Raw genomic sequence first — 12,802 nt, forward strand, 5'->3', positions numbered from 1 at the left:
CAGGATGTTGAAGCACGACGAGGAGACGGCGTTGACTTGTCTGGTCATGGAGAGGGAGGAGTCCAGGATGAAGCCCAGGTTGCGTGCGTGGTCTGTTGGTTTGGGTGCGCTGCCCAGGGCGGGGGGCCACCAGGAGTCATCCCAGGTGGAGGGTGAAGATCCCAGGATGAGGACTTCCGTCTTGTCTGAGTTCAGTTTCAGGCGGCTGTTCATCATCCACTTGGCTACGTCTGTCATCCCTTCGTGTAGGTTGGCTCTGGCGGTGGCGGGGTCGTTGGTGAGGGAGAGGATCAGCTGGGTGTCGTCGGCGTAGGAGATGATGTTGAGCTTGTGTTGGCGTGCGATGGCTGCGAGGGGGCTCATGTAGACGTTGAAAAGGGTTGGGCTGAGCAAGGAGCCTTGAGGAACGCCGCAGATGACTTCGGTGGCTTCTGATCTGAACTGGGGGAGGCGGACTCTCTGTGTCCTTCCGGCGAGGAATGAGGTGATCCATTCCAGTGCCTTCTCCTGGATTCTGACGTTGCTGAGGCGCTGCACTAGGGTGCGGTGGCAGACAGTGTTGAAGGCCGCGGAGAGGTCTAGGAGGATGAGGGCCGCTGTTTCTCCGTTGTCGAGCAGGGCTCGGATGTCATCGGTGGCTGCGATCAGGGCGGTCTCGGTGCTGTGGTTGGCCCAGAAGCCAGACTGCGAGAGGTCGAGGGATCCGTTCGTCTCGAGGAAGGCGGCCAGCTGCTTGTTGACGGTCTTCTCGATGACTTTTGCAGGAAACGGGAGCAGCGAGATGGGGCGGTAGTTCTTGAGGTCGGTGGGGTCGGCTGATGTCTTCTTTAGTAGAGCGCTGAGTTCGGTGTGCTTCCAGCTCTCCGGGAAGGTAGCGGTGTCGAAGGAGGTGTTGATGATGTCCCGCAGGTGTGGTGCGATGACAGCATCGGCCTTGTTGAAGACGTGGTGAGGGCAGGGGTCGGTCGGAGATCCGGAGTGGATGGAGTTCATCGTGGGGATGGTGTCTTCGGTGCTGATCAGGGTCCAGGCGCGGAGGGTGGTGGTGAGGGGCGGTGGTTCAGTCGCGGCGTGCGTCGGTTGAGTGCTGAAGCTGTTGTGTATGTCCGCGATCTTGTTGTGGAAGTAGGAGGCGAGGGAGTTGCAGAGGTCTTGTGAAGGGGTGATGATGTCGTTGCTTTCGACGTTGAGGTTGGAGAGCTCTTTAACGATGTTGAAGAGTTCCTTGCTGTTGTGGGCGTTGTTGTCCAGTCGTTCCTTGAATGCAGTTTTCTTGGTGGCGTGGATCAGTTGGTGGTTTTTTCGGGTGGTGAGCTTGAGGGCAGTCATGTTGTTCGGTGTTGGGTCTCTGCGCCAGGCTTTCTCGAGGGCTCGGCAGTTCTTCTTGGAGCTCTTGAGTTCGTCGGTGAACCATGGGGCTTTCTTGCTGCCGGGTCTGCTAGGCGGGGTCTTCAGAGGGGCGAGGTCGTCTGCGCAGTTGCTGATCCACTTCGCGAGGTTGGTGGCCGCCTGGCTTGGGTTCGTTGCGCTGGTGGGAGGGTTCATGCTCAGGGAAGCCGCGAGCTGGTCGGCTGTGATCCTGTTCCAGCTTCTGCGTGCAGCCTGTTGTTGGTGGTGGTGGATCGTGGTCCTTCTGAAGCTGAAGTGGACGCAGCTGTGGTCCGTCCAGTGGAGTCCGGTGGAGTGGCTGAAGGCGATGTCCTTGCTGGATGTTGTTCTCCAGGTGGAAGTTGAGGTCCCCGAGGAGGATGTAGTCAGCGGAGGGGAGGGCGTGTGGACTGATGAAGTCGGCGATCTCTTCGCTGAATTGTGTGCGTGGTCCCGGGGGTCTGTAGATGAGGGTGCCTCTGAGGGTGGTCTTGGGGTTGATGTGAATCTGGAAGTGCAGGTGTTCGGTGGGTGCGAGGGTGTCGTCGGTGTTGGTCGTGATGCGGATGGAGTTCCTGTGGATGATGGCGATGCCTCCTCCTGTCTGGTTGACGCGCTCCCTCCGGATGATCTTGTAGCCGTCCGGGATGGCGATGGCGATGTCGGGCGCTGAGGAGGCGTTCATCCAGGTTTCCGTGAGGAAGGCGACGTCTGGGGCTGTGGTGTCGAGCAGGTTCCAGAGCTCGACGGCGTGTCTGTGGTGTTGAGCAAGATGCACTTGAGGTGGTTGTTGCTGGTGCTCGGCTTGGTCGGCACTGTTGTAGGGCAGGTCCGGTTGCAGGTGAACTTGCAGGAGTGGCAGCAGAAGGGTCCGTGGGTGCGTCTCGGGGTGGCTCGATAGCAGCCCGGGATTCTACCGGCGTTGAGTGCGTGGAGGTCAGTGGAGTTGTAGGTCCGGCGGGTGGGCTGGTGTCATAGGGCTCCTTGGCACCTGCGCCCAGTGAAGCATCCACCAATCACAGACAGCCACTAGAGGTCCCTGGCTTAGGACAATGGCTGCCATCCAAAACACCAGAATCCAGAAACAATATGTTAGTATCCGACATAGTAAATGATTCATGGCCACCGCGGTAACACTGTTTGTCTCCCTCATCCTGTCTATCCTTGTTTGGCTGTTACTGATCTACCACCCTGTTATCTCACCAACTCCTACCCCGTCTCCTGCAGAACACCAGTATTTCACGCTACCAGCCCACAAATTACCCCGCCGTGTAGAATTCTTCAATAACACCTTCATCCAAATGTTGCATCATCACCAGATGATCATGAACACTTCCAACTGCTGGGTTTGTGGACTGATGCCACATTCCATGATACACCCTGTCCCATTCTTTCCCTACCCCTTTTCCATCTCTGGGTCTTGTCTTGCATGGTGGATGTTGATACAGGAGGCCTACACTGTCAATGGTACTGCCAATTCTGCCCTTTCTAACATTTGTAACAGTATGAATTCTGGCGGAACAGATCTGGCCATGTCAATGCTCCTTTTTGCCCGACCAGCTCATCAACAATGCTACTATCACCAGATAAACTCGGTGAGATGGTAGTAGTCAACTCAACTAATCGACGAATATTTTCCAGATTCCGCACAAGAAGGATACTACCTGATGAACGAGACACTGTGAATGTCATAAATGTGCAAGGTCGTGTCTGCATTCATGGCCTAGGGACTAAGAAAGTTGGTACCAGTACGTGTGATATCACAAAAGCTTTAAACTCCACATCTCCTCCGAAGCTGGTAGCATCCCCCAACACCTATTTAATCTGTGGCACTGCCGCCTACACTTGGCTCCCCCGTAACTGGTCTGGTACCTGCTATCTGGCCTTCCTCCTTCCACCAAAGTATTCTACCCATGGAGGTTAACACCTGTCAATGAAGGGTGCTCTACGCCGCTCACGTAGGGGCATCATATCAGCCGAGGATACAGCAGGCCAGGAAACCGGGGACTTCTTTAAAGGTTTCCTTCCTTTCTGGGGCCCCATGGCCAACAGTTGGGCTGTACGAGGACTGACCAGGGTCCTTGAAGCCACCATCACAGTAACAGCTGGTGCCCTCTCCAACATCACTGCAGAGCTACAGGCGGACCGCCTCATAACGTTTCAGAACCGAAAGGTCCTAGATGTCATCCTTGCTGATCGTGGTGGTGTGTGTAAATTGATCGGCTCCAGCTTCTGGGTATACATCCCAGACAACGCACCTACAGTGTACGATGCTATCCAACGTCTGCATCACCTTTCTTCCGAAATTCATCTGGATGAAGGCAACTGGTCCCTCACAGGCTGGATCTGGGGCCTCCTTTCCCAGTGGGGGTGGAGGATCCTCATCTTCCTTGCCCTGGAGTAACTGTCCTGGTCTCTTGCTGTTTGTGCTTTCAGTGCCTGCCAGTGCTCTGTACAATGTGTGTCCAGACCATCAAGCCTCCACCCTCTAACATTCACAACACCAATATGATGATGATGCTCCAACAAGAAACCGATGGCCTTATGAACATTTACATTTCTTAAATTATTTGCCACTCAATGGCAAAAGGAGGGTCTGAGCAAAAGTATTCTTCTGATCGGCATCATTTGTACCGAGACTCCATTGCTTTTTCATTGCCATCTCGTGTCAAACACTTCCACACGACCCACCTGGTTGTTTCTGCTGATGCCTGAGGAAGTTCTAACTGACACGACAAAAACCATCTTGCAGCCTGCATTTCTGCCCAGGAACTGTCGCACACCCAACCCCCCTGTTCTTAGCAGTTCAACTGAAAACCACGAGACACTCACACCCTGAGTTAATGATTTGTTTTCCATCTCCTGCTCCCAGCCTGGTAAACATCCTTGACACCGTGATCAGGTTATCTGGACAATGGTCTGACTGCTGGGCCTTGATCAGGGTGATTAAACAATGACCTGAAAGACCGGACTTTGATCAAGGTGATTAAACAATGACCTGCCTTGATCAAGCCGAGTGAACAATGATTTGTGTACCAAGCCTTGACCAGGTCACCATCTACAAACGTCGTCTGGATCTGGTTATCAACTGCAAACACTGCCCTGATTTAACAATGAGCTAACAGACTGAAAATGAAAAAGTATAAAAGGCTTGTAAGCTGCGGAGTAAAGCAGCAGCCTCCTCTGTCTTGTTTCTAACGAGCTTGGGACTCTGTTCCATAGCCCGGGCTATTGAATAAATCTGGGTTCCTCGTGCAGACGAAGGCTCCTGTGTCTCCTTTTACTAAGTAGGGAAGGTATGGAAGACTTTGGCGGTTCCCCCGCTGCCGAGACCCAGTAAGTGGGTTTAACCGGTTCTTCATTCCCCTGTGTAATAGATCCCAACAACAACAAAAAAACATTTTTGCTGGTAATTTCGTCTTTTTTTATGGTTTAACTCTTTTTTATTAAAGTCAGCACATAGAAAGGACAATCATCACATGCACAGTTCAGTCAGGTATCGTAAAACTCCCTTAAAGTAAGCAAGGTCCATGTGAACCTATTACAACTAGTGCTATCCAACCTATTAAAGACTGGCTATTATCATGTAACCTTACGAAGGTCGTTCCCCCCCAACTGTAAACAAGAATGAGAACCCCCCCAACCCCAACCCCCTCCCCCTCAAACCCCCCCCGTCCAGTGCTCGAGTCCCCTCCAGTGCTCTGTGGCTCCCTGCCCTCATGATCCGCCAATCTGCGGCTGCCTTAAGTGTCAGTCTCCTTTGTCTCTGTGAGTCTCAGCAAGTGTAAGTACCTAGGGCAGGTTATTTCTCTAAATTCTGTAACCAGCAGTGATCTGAATGGCTGCCAGAGTTCTTCATATTTGTCCCCTTCCCCCGCCATGGTGAGCGACAACTTTTCCATGCCCCGGACGTGCCACATTCTGTGTAACCAACCAGTAATCGTGGGAGTGGTGGCGGTGCGCCAATGTGTTAGGATATTTTGTAACGCTGAGCCCAATGTATTAGCTATTTGTCGTCCTCGGCGGGAGCATAGGGGGTATGTAAGTGCGTTAAGAGCACCAAGATAACGTATGCCGGGAATCGAGGAAGCTCCGTTTGGAAGTGTTTATCGACGTCGTCAAGGACCTGATTCCAGTAGGGTCGGAGATGATCACAGTCCCACAATAAATGTGTGAGGTTGCCCACCTGCCACAGCCCCGCCAACACAGATTGCCTTTGCTATGGTCCATTTCGTGTATTCTTTCTGGAGTGTAGTACCAGTTTGTGGTTATCTTTGTTAGTGTCTCTGTGAGTCCATTGTGGTATGCAGAGTGACGTACTCTGTATGAAATCTTGTCCCATTCCTTATGGCTGAGGGCTCTACCTAATTCCCTTTCCCAGTGTTCCCTACCAGGATTATCGATCTGTGTCTGTGGCGTCTGCAGCATCTTATACAGGTCGGATATGAGTTTGGCATCCGAGGATCGTGATATGAGCCTGCGCTCATCCACACTTGAGGTTGAAGTGCCCAGTGCCTGACTTGGAGATATCACAAGCGCTCCGTTTCAGAGAAACTGTATTCCTGCTTAAAAAGGGGGAAGGGTCGGACCCTTTCGGGACCATAAACGTGGTATAGGAAGCGGCAACCGGCCGGTCGCCAGTGGGAGAAGGCCCCCTTCTCCGTTCCTGGCGTGAAATCCGGATTGTCCACAAGCGCCGTAAGTGGGGATGGAAAAGTGGTGAATTCTTAGGTGACGCAAATGGAGTCCCACACCTCCAAGAGGATTCTGGTGATGTACGAAGCGTATAGGTTGGCCGGTCTAAAGCTTGCCTGGTCAGGGTCTATAAGCCCAGATAAGTGAGGGGCTAGTCGGGCTGCTAGAATCCCTGTATATAGTTTGAGGTCTATGTTTAGGAGCGATATCGGTCTGTAAGCTCCGCATTTAGTTCTGTCTTTACCCGGTTTGGGTATAACGGATATGGAGGCCTGGAGTAAGTCAACCGGTATTGCACCGGGTTCGGCAAATGTGTTGAAAAGCCGCGTTAGTATCGGGGCGAGCGTCGTGCAGAATTTCTTATAGAAGATGGCTGAAAAGCCATCTGGTCCTGGCGCTTTACCTAGCTTAAGACGGGCGATGGCACTGATTACCTCCTCAATGCGGATATCTCTCTCGAGAAATTCTGCCTGAGATGGAGAAAGTGAGGGAAGTGTTACCGACTCCAGGTACTCTCCGGCCTCTAGGATGTTCAGGGAACTGCCCGTATATAGGGTGGCGTAAAAGGTGCGGAAGACGTCCGCTATCTCGGCGTCGTCCAAGACGGTAACCCCATCAGGTCTCACAATCTCCCTAACCTTCTGTTGTTGGCGTACTGCTCTCAACCTGTTCGCTAACAGGCAGCCACATCTGTCACCGCCAGTATAATAGGCATGGCGCAGTCTTAGTGCCGCAAATTCTGCTCAATCTTGATCCAGGGCTGATAACTGCGCTTGTGTGGCCTTAAGTTGCCTCCAGATTCTAAGGGCCCCGGTTCTCTGGTGGATTTGTTCCAGTTCCCGGACGTGTTTCGTAAGCTCGTCGCGCTTACTCTGCCTGTCCTTGTTTTCCGCCCATGAGAGTGCTATAAATTCCCTCCGTATGACCGCCTTCAGGGCGGCCCACTGCGTCACGGGGGTTGTGTCGGTGTTGTCATTGTGTGATAGGTAATCCCGTATGGTCGTTTGAATATGTTCCACTATGTCTTTTCTATGTAATAACGCATTTCTAAGGCGCCAAACTCTAAGGGGATAGGATGTGGGTGGTAAGGTGAGTGTGGCAATGACTGGTGCATGGTCTAAAAGCGAGATAACCCCTATCTCGGTGGATGTAGTTAGTGTGCACAACAGGCCAGAGGCTAAGAGATGGTCCAATCTGGCATATGTCTTATGGGCATCAGAGTAGTATGAATATTCCCTATCCTGTGGGTGATGCCTGCGCCATAAATCATGCAAGTCTAGGTCCCTCAGTCGATCTGAGCAACTGGTGGAGAGTGGCCCTGTCTGGTGTGTGCGTTGAGTAAACCTATCTAGGACATTGTCGAAGACCAGGTTTAAGTCTCCCCCCACAATGACATGTCTGTCCGGTGTGGTCATGACCTCTGTGAGGGCCGAGTGCATGAAGCGTTCTTGGTTGTCGTTAGGGTTGTATATGGACCCTAGAGTGAACTTGAGACCGTTCAAGGAGAAGCGGTATGCTAGCAGCCTCTCCTTAAATTCCGTGCTGTTGTGGAGGACCTCCCCTTTGAAATGTCGGGCTACGAGAATTGCTACCCCTGCAGTCTTGGTAGTGTTCGAAGGAAAGAGCTTCGTTGGGAATTTGTGGGAGCGCTGCCGGTGGCAGTCTCTGGCTAACAGGTGGGTCTCTTGTAACAGACATATGTCCGCCTGTGCATTTTCGAGAAAGGATAAGATCGTTCTTCTTTTAACAGGACTATTTAGACCCTTCACATTAAGGGTCAGGATCTTAAGGGTGGTGGGCGGCATCATCTACAGTGTAGTGATAAAAGCTGGTATCCGAAGCCCGGCAAGCCGGGGCAAATGCGAGACCATTAGCAAGGTGCTGGGGGTCTGCACTGAGCTGTGTAAGTGTGGCAGATGTGGTTTGTGAGTGAACATAAGCACTGGACAACTTTACCCTCCCTTTACAAACCCCCCCTGAACTCCTCCCACCCCCCAACCCTCCCTTCCAAAAAAACCCCCAGAGGACCCTCCAACCCCCTCTCCCCCTGAAAACTCCCCAAATCCCCCCCAAAAACCTGAGGCCCATAGTCCATCACCCTCTGGGGTGATTGGGAATGTTGTCTCTCGTGGTGTTACTGCCGTTGAAGGGAACCTCCCTCCCGCCGACAGGCCTGCTCCTGGAAAGTCCAGACTGCGACTGAGTTTGAGGAAGCCATTAGTGTCAGCCAGGATGGTTTGAAGAGAGGTCGAGGCCACTGCTTCAACTGCGGCACGCTGCCCATCCTTGATGTCGTCCGCAGGGGGTTTCCTGATCCATCGTCTCCTGCCCTGTTGTCGCCACTGGGAGCCCGGGCCAGCTGTCCCCTCCGTTCGGGCCGATATGTCGTCCTCCTCCTCCGGTGGATCAATCCCTAACACACTGCAAGCTTCTCGCAGGGAGCAGATTTGGTACAGCTTGCTATTCAGCCTGCACACTATCCAGAAGGGGTGGCCCCAGCTAAGGGATATGCTGTTGCTGAAGATGCGCTGTTACTGGTTTAAAGGACCGTCTCTTCTGCAAGGTGAGCGCCAACAGATCTTGAAACAGGACCGGAGTGTGGTTCTTAAAGGTGATAGGGTGTTGCTGTTGAGCTTTCTGCAAGATGTCTTCCTTTGTGCAAAAGTCCTAAACACAGACCAGAATATCTGGAGGGGGGGATGACGCATTCCTCGTTAGCCCCACTCTATGTGCCCTATCAAGGTGCAGTTCTGACTCAAGTGGGAAACCCAGGACATAATTAAAGAGCTCTTTCGTGAAGGAGAAAAGGTTCTTGGTATCGTCTGTCATCTTCACTCCTCTTACCCGTATGTTATGGCGTCGAGATCTGTTCTCTAGGTCTTCCATGTGCGTTTGTTGGTCCACTTGTTGGTCATGGAGTCTCAGGATCTCTTGTTGGAGGGCAACTATGTCGGTGTCTTGTCTGTCAGCCTTTGTTTCCATCGTTGCTACTCGCTCTCATATCCCATCCACCTCTCTGCGGACCTCCTTAAGTTCCTCAGTAAATTCTTTTTTGAAGGTGTGGATGTCTTCCCTTAGCGCAGTAAAGAGCGATTATAGAAACGCTTTCATGATGGGTTCTGTGTTATCTGTGGGCCCTGCAGTGGGGCGTGTAGTAGACGTGGCCATGCCTTTAGGTGATTGGGATGTCTGAGCTTTCTCAAACAGGTCTTTGACTGATTTTCATTTATGGACCCTTGCAGTCGACATGGTAGGCGGACCTGATGTCGGGGTCCCCCGGCTCGTGGCGTGGGCTGAGTGTAATCCGTCGGTCCGGGCGCCTTCCACCCCACTAGCTGCTCTTGTGGCGTCTCTCTGGCGGGACCGCTGCCTCTTGGGTGGCTGCTGGCCGCCGCCGCCCTTCTTGGGATGTCTCCAGCACAACGCGGCCCACCTAGCTTAGTTCAGTTGGCCTTCAGAATGGTGGGCCTCGTAGCTCGGCCGCTCCCTCCTGTGCCAGTCGGGACCTATGGCAACGCTGTGACCCAAGGGTTTCCCCAGCTTCGGCTGTGGTACGGGTTCACTGCGGCGATCCAGCCGCACCACCTCCTCCACTTCAGCGGGCTACTAGTGCTGCCACGTGCTCCCCGTCTCTCCGTTGCTCATATCTCGGCTGTTTGCTGGTGTGATAAGGGCCCTCCGACAGCCTTATGCAATCTCACTTTCCTGGCCCCTTGGATGCGTCCCTCCTCTGCTACCCCTGCTCAGGGCCCTTGCGTGCGGCTCACCAAAAAATGCCCGGTCCCCTCGTGGTCCTGCAATGCCCTGCAGCCGCATTTCTGGCCACCTTTACCAAGATGGCGGATGCTTCACTATGTCTTTGTGAGCAGACCGGTTCGCCGTGGGGGTTGTCCTTGGGGTGCCTGGGTCCCTACCTCGACCGTCCTTAGGGCTGTGGACGCTCCTTGCGGTCTAGGCGACTCCTTTAGATCACAGCACTCGTCTACCTTTAGCAAGATGGCGGCTACGATTCCTTCGCTTTTTGGGGCTCCGTTTCTCCGCACCGGGCCCCTTTCCAGGTTTCTCCACTTGTTTCCTGGGCCACTAAGCTCTTCAGCACTGGGGGTCCGACAGTGTGTGCGGTCCGGAGTTCGGAGCGTCACGGTCTGTCACGAACTCTGCCCCTCCCCCTCTCCGACCATGGAGGCAGCAGGCTTTGGCACCGAAAGGGCTTCTTTCGCCGGTTGAACGGGAGTCCGTCCGTAGCACTGTGGCCTCAAGGATGTCCGGTGCTTGCGTCTCGGTGCCGACCGTGGCTACTGCGGCCCCCGGCTGGTGCTAAGAAAGGCCGTCGGCGGAAGCTCGGCGATTTCGCGTCTCTCTATGCCGGCATCTTGGCCATGCCCCCGTCTTTTTTTTTAAATGTTTCAATTCCAAAGTGCAGCCACGGGAATAAAAGTTTTATAATATTAAAAATAAATAAATCACTAAATAAAGCAAGACAGAGTGGTCGCAGAGTCACCAGATTTATTTCATTCAGAGCCAAACACATCAGCATCACTGGGATGGGGCAGTGAGATAAATAACGGTGATGGATCAAGCCCTGATCTTTGGACTGGGTAAGAGTGGTCTGCTCAATTCAGACACTCTGTTCATCACCACCCCCCTTTTCTGAATCACTTTTGATTTTTTGTCTTTTTTTGAACAGCATTGTTTTCCTCTGGTGGGAGAAGGACACCATTCATGGAGGTACGGCAATGCCTGATTGATGGGTGGAGGAAAACAAAATGTGTACTGCTCATCTCTGTTCATGGATGTGGTGTTTTTAAAGCATACTGCTTACGTTTTGTAAGGATACAAGCAACGGACATTGACATGGGTGCCTTCCGGGCCCTGTAGTCATGTCCTTAACTTTTCAGGCAAAAGCACTCACTGAGTGTACAAGTCTTAAGGTGTAACCATGTTGTTCCTTCTTACATTTCACATGCTTTACCTAATCTTGCATTCCCTATGTTTATTTAGACCATAGTCTTTTAAACAATACAAACAAAATGCAAACAGAATCGGACAAAGTGCGAGCAGACAAAATATTCCTACGTCATAAATAGTTAAAATTCATATTTGTTAAAAAGAAAAAAGAGAAGGTTAAAAGAGGGTATTCCCTATGAGTGTTTGCTTTTTCCAGGATGTTGTTACTTTTTTTTCAGGCAGCATATTACTCTTGTCTATTGCATAATCTGAATTAAGTTGCATCCAGTTGTTTATACTGTTTATAGTGGGCACAATTGGGTTGTGGCTGAAGGCAGTGTGAGTTTCTCTTAGGTGGGGCAGTACGGTGTTCAGTGGGGGAGAGGATGTGGCACTGTGGCCACGGCTGCCAAATTTGGAACTGGAGAACTAGGTTCAGCCTTCGTGACCAGTCCACCAGCCCACTCTCCTGAGGGAGCACATTCCTATGCTAGACCTTAGAAGGCCCCGCAAGACCTTAGAAGCCCGGGTGTCTTAGCACCAGCAGGAGGACCCTAGCGGTGAAAAGTGTGGGCTAACCTTGAAGGCCCGTCCACCACAATCCATACTGAAGTTCACCTTCAGTCTTGCGGGCAGGCCTACAACACAGCACACCATAGAGTGACAGTGACTTTGTCACGGTGGTCACAGGACCCTTGGGAAGGGCTGGGTCTAGGGCGGTGCAGCTGATGAGACCACATCAGGGAGTAGTGTTTGCAGCTTGCTCCCTCCTTCCTGGCCTTCAGCAATTTTCAGCAACAATAAAAATGTCATGACAACTCCAGTGATTAATGTTCTTCCTAGAGCAAGATAGAGTTTTGTCTAGTGGAAGTTTTGACTCATGGAAAGGTAGCACAGAAGGTTAATGTGCCTGCTGCAAAGAACATGTACCATGCAGAACACAAAGGGCAAACAATGTAAATAGGTCAGTGGGTACTGCTTTTGCCTATGAGATCCTTTTGTTACTTGCAGTTTATAAGTTAAAATCCTAACATAGAACAGTGAGCTCTTACCTGTCATCTAAGCGCTGCAGGCAAACTGCAAGGTATTTATTGGAGTGTTATGGTTTTTCCCTCAGTCTTTGATTATCCTAATGTTGCAAAAAGTGTTCATTTGGATAGAAATCAATTCTGATTATTAAAGAGAACCCCCAACCATGGTATTACGTTTTAAATTCTGAGTTTGTGTTGCTCCAGACCAATCACTATTAAACTATGCTGCCTACTAGTATGGTTGTCATGTGCCTCCTACACCTGTAGTCCTTTGTCTTATGTAACATTTCTATACAGTGATTTACACACATATGATTGATTGTTTCTGTGTAATTTGTGATGGAAAGTGCTCGTACACCCTACACTGGTATGAGTGGTGCTGTCAAAAAAATTAAATGCATCTGAGAGAGAGTGTGGTTATGGACACTTGAGGGGCACTCTTAAAGGGTGGCAGTGAGGGAATCCGTGGTGGAGGTGGTCATTGGGGGGGCTTCAACAAGCATTGTTGCACAGGACCCCACCTGCGCTAAAGCCGGTCCTGCCCTTGAGGCCAGTCTGCCTCACCCATTGGTACCTCCATTGGACTTCTTTCAGCAGTAGTAGCTGCACACACCAGGGATCATTTGCAAACTTCACAGTCTCTCTGCTTCATGCAAAAGCACTTTTAACAAGTGCTGCTTGCTGTGGGGCCACTGGAATTATGCAGCAAAGGAGGACAAAATGATGCTGCAGTGTTGACTAAATTATGAAGCAAAAAAAAG

General features: G+C 51.6%; 1 pseudogene; it reads left to right on the forward strand.

The window, feature by feature from the left end:
* The first annotated feature begins 2,420 nt into the window (after positions 1–2,420).
* The window catches only part of LOC147718030 (uncharacterized), a 38,351-nt pseudogene continuing 27,969 nt past the window's right edge, over positions 2,421–12,802 (forward strand).

Source organism: Lissotriton vulgaris, chromosome 5 (genome assembly GCF_964263255.1).
Source record: "Lissotriton vulgaris chromosome 5, aLisVul1.2, whole genome shotgun sequence".
NCBI classification, from domain to species: domain Eukaryota; kingdom Metazoa; phylum Chordata; class Amphibia; order Caudata; family Salamandridae; genus Lissotriton; species Lissotriton vulgaris.